Source organism: Triturus cristatus, chromosome 6, assembly GCF_964204655.1.
Source record: "Triturus cristatus chromosome 6, aTriCri1.1, whole genome shotgun sequence".
NCBI classification, from domain to species: domain Eukaryota; kingdom Metazoa; phylum Chordata; class Amphibia; order Caudata; family Salamandridae; genus Triturus; species Triturus cristatus.
Genome location: NC_140589.1, coordinates 1,905,366,430 through 1,905,372,279, shown reverse-complemented (window position 1 = coordinate 1,905,372,279; position 5,850 = coordinate 1,905,366,430). Strand labels below are relative to the sequence as shown.

The following is a 5,850-nucleotide window of genomic DNA, read 5'->3' as shown; positions in this document are numbered from 1 at the left end:
ATTTACATGCAAAGGGTTACGAGTAGCGCGTGATGTTATATGCTCTGCTCAACAGTATTTACATGCAAAGGGTTACGAGTAGCGCGTTATGTGATATGCTCTGCTCAACAGTATTTACATGCCAATGATTACGAGTACCGCGGTGTATTATATGCTCCGCTCCAAAGTATTTACATGCTAATGATTACGAGTGGCGTGCTGTGTTATATGCTCTGCTCAAACGTATTTACATGCCCATGATTACGAGTAGCGCGTTGTGTTAGCGGTTCCGCTTGAAAAGTGTTACGTGTCATCCATTACGAGTAACGCTGTGTTTTATATGCCTTGCTTCACAGTCTTAAGTGCCATTGATTACGAGGAGCGCTCAGTTCTACAGGCTCCATGTTGATGTACCCAATGTCACCCCATACGAGTATTGCGCTGTGTTAGACGGCCTGTTCAGGGAAAGACCTCTTGGCGCGCACAGCGCTATAATCACCCGCACTTAGCCATCTGCAGTGGGTGTATGAATAAGGTTAGGCACTGCATGTATATCGCCATGATTGCCGTATCTACTGATTGATGGTATTATTATGCATGTATCACCTTGTTATTTCCTGAACTGCAACTGACCAGCTATACTTGGATAAACTTGAAGTATTTGCATAATTTAAACGGTGTGGCGTCCCTTATTGTGTGTGTCCCTAGTCCATGAGAAGCGTGTGGTGTACGGTTGCTTAACACATAGCCCTCTGGTTGCCCGACCGGCTCGCGCCACGTTACCGCCCTTAGGGCCTGGTGACACCAGGTTCCTACAGTGTGTGAATGAATAAGTGCGTTTGACGAATCTGTGACGTAGGGAGGTTTGGTAAAATTGCTTGCCCGCCCTTGCCCCTTTCCACTGGATCAGTTTTTCTGGTAGCAGATTGATGGTTTTATTGCATTGGTTTGGTGATTAATTATTGCTTATTGATATTGATTTCTGATTATTGGTTATTGATGGATGTTTGGATAATTAATGATTTATGTTCTAACATTCTATGTTGAGTTGCATTGCGTTCTATGTTGTTTTTGAAGACTTCTGGGATGTAGGAAGTTGGATGCCCTGTAGGTACACTGGGAAAACGTGTGGCAAGGGAAGTTGCACAGTGTATTGTCTGTTGCCCTGAAGGTACACGGGGAAAACGTGCGACGATTGGAGTCGCACAACGCATTGTCTGGGTTCGAATTGGTAACATCGTCGTGTGTTATCGTTACCATTCCAGCGGGTTTCCCAGTAAGAGAAAAGGAGAAAGTGGTAACTGAGTGTCCCAGGAGAGAGATCCCAGGAGGAGGCTATGTGCATGTTCCCTGGACCAGACAGGACATTTTATCATTTACAAATGACTTCTCCCGTCTTTGCTAGAAGCCGGTGGAATGGTATTGGCAAGTAGATAGGTTTGTCAAATTATCAAAAGTACTGTGGATTGATTTCAACAGTCTATTTGACATAATTGTGCCAGCAAAACTATGGGCAAAATGTAAAATTACAATAGGTTGGCCTACTCAGCAATATCCTAGAGATCCTAAAACAGGTGCCCTTGTTCAACTGATAGGCCCCTCTGGACAACAACTCCTCACCCAGCGCCTTGAAAACCTCACTGATGATTTGCCACGCTTAATACCCATTGATTGAGTCTGTACATTCATACAGATTTTTCTCAGTGGGGACTTTCTGAAGATGCGGTTTTAATTCTCCTTTGCCAATAAATGCCTTGCTATATTCAGTGCGGTCTTCAGGGTTGATTTTTGCTGTCGAGTTAGCTCTCCATTTATGAATGCATGGCCACATTCAATACATTTATAGAGCTTCTCTCCTGTGTGAACATTCTGATATATATTTTGTTTTGTAATCGATCCCTTGTCACATTCTATTCATTAATAGGGTTTCTCCCTAGTGTAGATTTGTTTATACTGCATTAGCTTATTCTTCCTGTGGAAGACTTGCTTAAACTCTGTACATACATTGGATTTCTTGCCATGTAGATTTTCGGACGTCGCTTCAGTTTTCCATTTATCATGAATGCTTTGTGGTATTCAGTACATACAATGTTTTCTCCCCTGCGTGAACTTCCTGATCTTGTATTACATTTTGCTTTGGAATAAATCCCTCGTCACATTCATGTGGTTTCCCCCCCCAGTGTAGACACGGATATTGCTTTAACTCTCCCTTTATAATAAATACCTTGTCACCTGCGGTGCAGTTGAATGGTCACCCTCCATTTGGAATAAAGGTGTTGTTACATTTTGTACAATTATATGGTTTCTTTCATGTGTGAACATTCTGATGTATTTTTAAACTTTGCTTTGTAATAACTGCTAAGTCACATTCAGTACAGCCATATCGTTTCTCACCAGTGTGGAATTTCTGATCTGGTGTTTATCTTTGCCTAGTAATAAATGTCTTGTTGCATTATGTACATTCATAGGGTTTCTCTCCTACGTGGACTATCTGATGTTATATAAGATGTGACTTTCTAATAAATGGCTTCTCACGTTCAGTGCAGTTGAATGGTCTCTCTCCAGTGGGGATTTTCTAAATGTTGCTTCAGCTCTCCATTGGTTATAAATGCTTTGTCACATTCAGTGCATTCGTACGGTTTCTCCCCAGTGTGAACTCTAATGTTCCTTTAGCTGTCTATATTTGATAAATGCTTTGCCACCTTCTGTACATTGATATTATTTCTCCCCAGTGTAGATTTTCTGATGTCGCGTTAGCTCACCCTTTGTTGTAAATGCTTTTTCACATGCTGTACATTGATATGGTTTCTCCCCAGTGTGGATTTTCTGATGTCGCGTTAGCTCTCCATTTGTTATAAATGCTTTGTCACATTCTGTACATTTATATGGTTTCTCCCCAGTGTGGATTTTCTTATGTCTCGTTAGCTCTCCATTTGTTATAAATGCTTTGTCACATTCTGTACATTGATATGGTTTCTCCCCAGTGTGGACCTTTTGATGTTGCTTCAGCTTTTCATTTGTTATAAATGCTTTTTCACATTCTGTACATTGATATGGTTTCTCCCCAGAGTGGATATTTTGATGTCGTTTGAGCTCTACATTTGTTATAAATGCTTTGTCACATTCTGTACATTGATATGGTTTCTCCCCAGTGTGGACTTTCTGATGCTCTATTAGCTGTGATTTTGTAATGCATGCCTTGTCACATTCTGTGCATTGGTATGGTTTCTCCCCAGTGTGGATTTTATGATGTCGCTTTAGCGCTCCATTTTTTATAAATGCTTTGTCACATTCTGTACATTTATATGGTTTCTCCCCAGTGTGGATTTTATGATGTAGCTTTAGGTCTCCATTTGTTATAAATGATTGGTCACATTCTGTACATTGATATGATCTCTCTCCAGTGTGGGTTTTCTGGTGTTGCTTTAGCTCTCCAAGTGTTATAAATGCCTTATCACATTCTGTACATTTATATGGTTTCTCCCCAGTGTGGATTTTGTGATGTCGTTTTAGCTGTCCATTTGTTACAAATGCTTTGTCACATTCTGTACATTTATATGGTTTCTCCTCAGAGTGGATATTTTGATGTCGCTTCAGCTGTCCATTTGCTATAAATGCTTTGTCACATTCTGTACATTGATATGGTTTCTCCCCAGTGTGGACTTTCTGATGTTCTATTAGCTGTGACTTTGTAATGAATGCTTTGTCACATTCTGTACATTGGTATGGTTTCTCCCCAGTGTGGATTTTATGATGTCGCTTTAGCGCTCCATTTTTTATAAATGCTTTGTCACATTCTGTACATTTATATGGTTTCTCCCCAGTGTGGGTTTTATGATGTAGCTTTAGGTCTCCATTTGTTATAAATGATTGGTCACATTCTGTACATTGATATGATCTCTCTCCAGGGTGGGTTTTCTGGTGTTGCTTTAGCTCTCCAAGTGTTATAAATGCCTTATCACATTCTGTACATTTATATGGTTTCTCCCCAGTGTGGATTTTGTGATGTCGTTTTAGCTGTCCATTTGTTACAAATGTTTTGTGACATTCTGTACATTTATATCGTTTCTCCTCAGAGTGGATATTTTGATGTTGCTTCAGCTGTCCATTTGCTATAAATGCCTTATCACATTCAGTGCATTCATATGGTTTCTCCCCAGTGTGGACTTTCTGATGTTCCATTAGATGGGACTTTCTAATAAATGCCTTGTCACATTCTGTACATTTATATTGTTTCTCCCCAGTGTGGATTTTATGATGTAGATATAGGTCTCCATTTGTTTTAAATGCTTTATCACGTTCTGTGCATTTCTATGGTTTCTCCCCAGTGTGGATTTTATGATGTAGTTTTAGGTCTACATTTGTTATACATGCTTTTTCACATTCTGTACAATGATATGGTTTCTCCCCAGTGTGGATTTTGTGATGTCGCTTCAGCTGTCCATTTGTTATAAATGCTTTGTCACATTCTGTACATTTATATAATTTATCCCTATTGTGGAGTTCCAGATGTCGTTTTAGCTGTCCAATTGTTATAAATGCTTTGTAACATTCTGTACATTGATACGGCTTCTCCCCGGCCTGGGTTTGTTGATGCTGCCTTAGATTCTTCTTCCTATGGAACACTTTATTACATTCTGTACATTTATATGGTTTCTCCTCTACATAGACACTCTGATACTGCATTAGGTCTTTCATTGCAAAGAAAACTTTTCCACAGTCAGTCAATCAATATGGTTCTTCTCCAGTATGATTTTCTGATGTTGCACTTGCTCTTTCTCTAATAAATGTGTTTCTAGATATTTATACGGTTTCTCTTCTGTGTGTTCTTTCTGATCCAGGTTAGCTCTTCCTTTGTAATGAGAACCTTATCAGACTTGCTTCAGTATATCAGTGTGTTATTTCATCAATGTATATCATGTGACCGCTAAGAGCCAAGTTCAGACCACATTGGGCAGTTTGGGCTTTCTGCTGTAGAAAAAGACTTTGGCGAGGCATTAGCTTTCAAGGGAAGAAATTTCAAGGAGTATTGTTTTTACATCACTTTCTACACAAGTGATTAATGCATTCTTCTTTTTTGTTCATTACTGCATTTATTGCACCTGTTGGAAGAAAAAAAAAAACACTGGATAAGTTTAAATGGTGGGTCTATCACGAAAAGCTATTGTCATTTAATGAGACATTTAATTGACCACATAGACATGTGCGCTAAAGAAATTCTAGATTACACTTTCAATGTGTGGGCCCCTTCCTCCCATCTGCCCCGAAAGACCCATCGGGATGCATATAAGAGCTAAATCACACCCAACACTTGCAGGGTCTGTAGCTCTCTAGGAGGAATACACAAAGGGGTCGGTCACCTAGCCCAGATGTGTATTAGAGACAGGCCGTAAGGCACAAAGAGCAGTACAAGCAGAGAAAAGTCCACTTTCTAAAAGTAGCTTTTCAAAAATAGTAATGTTAAATCCGACTTTACCAGTAAAGAGGATTTATCTTTACCATTGCAAAGATATGAAACATGAAAAGGCTACTCCTTTCCAATCAGGAATTACAGCTTAAAGGTATTCTACTGATTTCCCGGTTCTAGCCAACGAGAGGAGTAGGCCTTACAGCAGTGAAAAAGTAATTTAACTGTTTGTCACTACCAGGACATGTAAAACATAGAAGTATATGTTCTGCCTTTTACTCACATAGCGCCTGCCCTTTGGGTTACCAAGGGCCTTCCTTAGGGGTGACTTGTATGTAATAAAAGGGAAGTTTTAGGCTTGGCAAGTAGCTTTAAATGCCAACTCGATGTGGCAGTAAACTTCACACCAAGGCACTGCAGTGGCAGGCCTGAGACAGTTTCAGGATGCATAAGTGGGTGGCACG

The 5,850-nt window shown here is 40.0% G+C and overlaps 1 pseudogene; it reads right to left on the bottom strand.

Annotated features, from left to right (window-relative positions):
- Positions 1-2,697: 2,697 nt before the first annotated feature.
- LOC146822393 (uncharacterized) lies at positions 2,698-4,770 on the bottom strand (annotated as a pseudogene).
- Positions 4,771-5,850: the final 1,080 nt, after the last annotated feature.